Raw genomic sequence first — 2,500 nt, forward strand, 5'->3', positions numbered from 1 at the left:
CAGGCCAAAAACTGGCCAAAACAGCCCAAAAACGGGCCAAAACTGGCCATTTTTTGCTGCGCGAGCGAGCGGAGAGCGGCGAACAGCGAGCGAAGCGCGAGGCAGCACCGTCCCTGCTATACGAAAGCCCCATCCAGCCCTGTGCCACCCGGGGGGTTCCAGGGTGCTGAGATGGCTGACATTTTGCTCCGCTCACGACGGTCACCGCGCCACACAAGAACAGCCCAAAAACAGGCCAAAACAGCCCAAAAACGGGCCAAAACTGGCCATTTTTGGCTGCGCGAGCGAGCGGCGAGCGGCGAACAGCGAGCGAAGCGAGAGGCAGCACCGTCCCTGCTATACGAAAGCCCCATCCAGCCCTGTGCCACCCGGGGGGTTCCAGGGTGCTGAGATGGCTGACGTTTTGCTCCGCTCACGACGGTCACCGCACCACGCAAGAACAGGCCAAAAACTGGCCAAAACAGCCCAAAAACGGGCCAAAACTGGCCATTTTTGGCTGCGCGAGCGAGCGGCGAGCGGCGAACAGCGAGCGAAGCGAGAGGCAGCACCGTCCCTGCTATACGAAAGCCCCATCCAGCCCTGTGCCACCCGGGGGGTTCCAGGGTGCTGAGATGGCTGACGTTTTGCTCCGCTCTCGACGGTCACCGCGCAATGCAAGAACAGGCCAAAAACTGGCCAAAACGGCCCAAAAACGGGCCAAAACTGGCCATTTTTGGCTGCGCGAGCGGCGAGCGGCGGACAGCGAGCGAAGCGAGAGGCAGCACCGTCCCTGCTATACGAAAGCCCCATCCAGCCCTGTGCCACCCGGGGGGTTCCAGGGTGCTGAGATGGCTGACGTTTTGCTCCGCTCTCGACGGTCACCGCGCAATGCAAGAACAGGCCAAAAACTGGCCAAAACGGCCCAAAAACGGGCCAAAACTGGCCATTTTTGGCTGCGCGAGCGAGCGGCGAGCGGCGGACAGCGAGCGAAGCGAGAGGCAGCACCGTCCCTGCTATACGAAAGCCCCATCCAGCCCTGTGCCACCCGGGGGGTTCCAGGGTGCTGAGATGGCTGACGTTTTGCTCCGCTCTCGACGGTCACCGCGCAATGCAAGAACAGGCCAAAAACTGGCCAAAACGGCCCAAAAACGGGCCAAAACTGGCCATTTTTGGCTGCACGAGCGAGCGGCGAGCGGCGGACAGCGAGCGAAGCGAGAGGCAGCACCGTCCCTGCTATACGAAAGCCCCATCCAGCCCTGTGCCACCCGGGGGGTTCCAGGGTGCTGAGATGGCTGACGTTTTGCTCCGCTCTCGACGGTCACCGCGCAATGCAAGAACAGGCCAAAAACTGGCCAAAACGGCCCAAAAACGGGCCAAAACTGGCCATTTTTGGCTGCACGAGCGAGCGGCGAGCGGCGGACAGCGAGCGAAGCGAGAGGCAGCACCGTCCCTGCTATACGAAAGCCCCATCCAGCCCTGTGCCACCCGGGGGGTTCCAGGGTGCTGAGATGGCTGACGTTTTGCTCCGCTCTCGACGGTCACCGCGCAATGCAAGAACAGGCCAAAAACTGGCCAAAACGGCCCAAAAACGGGCCAAAACTGGCCATTTTTGGCTGCACGAGCGAGCGGCGAGCGGCGGACAGCGAGCGAAGCGAGAGGCAGCACCGTCCCTGCTATACGAAAGCCCCATCCAGCCCTGTGCCACCCGGGGGGTTCCAGGGTGCTGAGATGGCTGACGTTTTGCTCCGCTCTCGACGGTCACCGCGCAATGCAAGAACAGGCCAAAAACTGGCCAAAACGGCCCAAAAACGGGCCAAAACTGGCCATTTTTGGCTGCACGAGCGAGCGGCGAGCGGCGGACAGCGAGCGAAGCGAGAGGCAGCACCGTCCCTGCTATACGAAAGCCCCATCCAGCCCTGTGCCACCCGGGGGGTTCCAGGGTGCTGAGATGGCTGACGTTTTGCTCCGCTCTCGACGGTCACCGCGCAATGCAAGAACAGGCCAAAAACTGGCCAAAACGGCCCAAAAACGGGCCAAAACTGGCCATTTTTGGCTGCACGAGCGAGCGGCGAGCGGCGGACAGCGAGCGAAGCGAGAGGCAGCACCGTCCCTGCTATACGAAAGCCCCATCCAGCCCTGTGCCACCCGGGGGGTTCCAGGGTGCTGAGATGGCTGACGTTTTGCTCCGCTCTCGACGGTCACCGCGCAATGCAAGAACAGGCCAAAAACTGGCCAAAACGGCCCAAAAACGGGCCAAAACTGGCCATTTTTGGCTGCGCGAGCGAGCGGCGAGCGGCGGACAGCGAGCGAAGCGAGAGGCAGCACCGTCCCTGCTATATACGAAAGCCCCATCCAGCCCTGTGCCACCCGGGGGGTTCCAGGGTGCTGAGATGGCTGACGTTTTGCTCCGCTCACGACGGTCACCGCACCACGCAAGAACGGACCAAAAACAGGCCAAAACGGCCCAAAAACGGGCCAAAACTGGCCATTTTTGGCTGAGCGAGCGAGCGGTGAGCGGCGA

Source organism: Musa acuminata, unplaced genomic scaffold (genome assembly GCF_036884655.1).
Source record: "Musa acuminata AAA Group cultivar baxijiao unplaced genomic scaffold, Cavendish_Baxijiao_AAA HiC_scaffold_438, whole genome shotgun sequence".
Classification (NCBI taxonomy): Eukaryota; Viridiplantae; Streptophyta; class Magnoliopsida; order Zingiberales; family Musaceae; genus Musa; species Musa acuminata.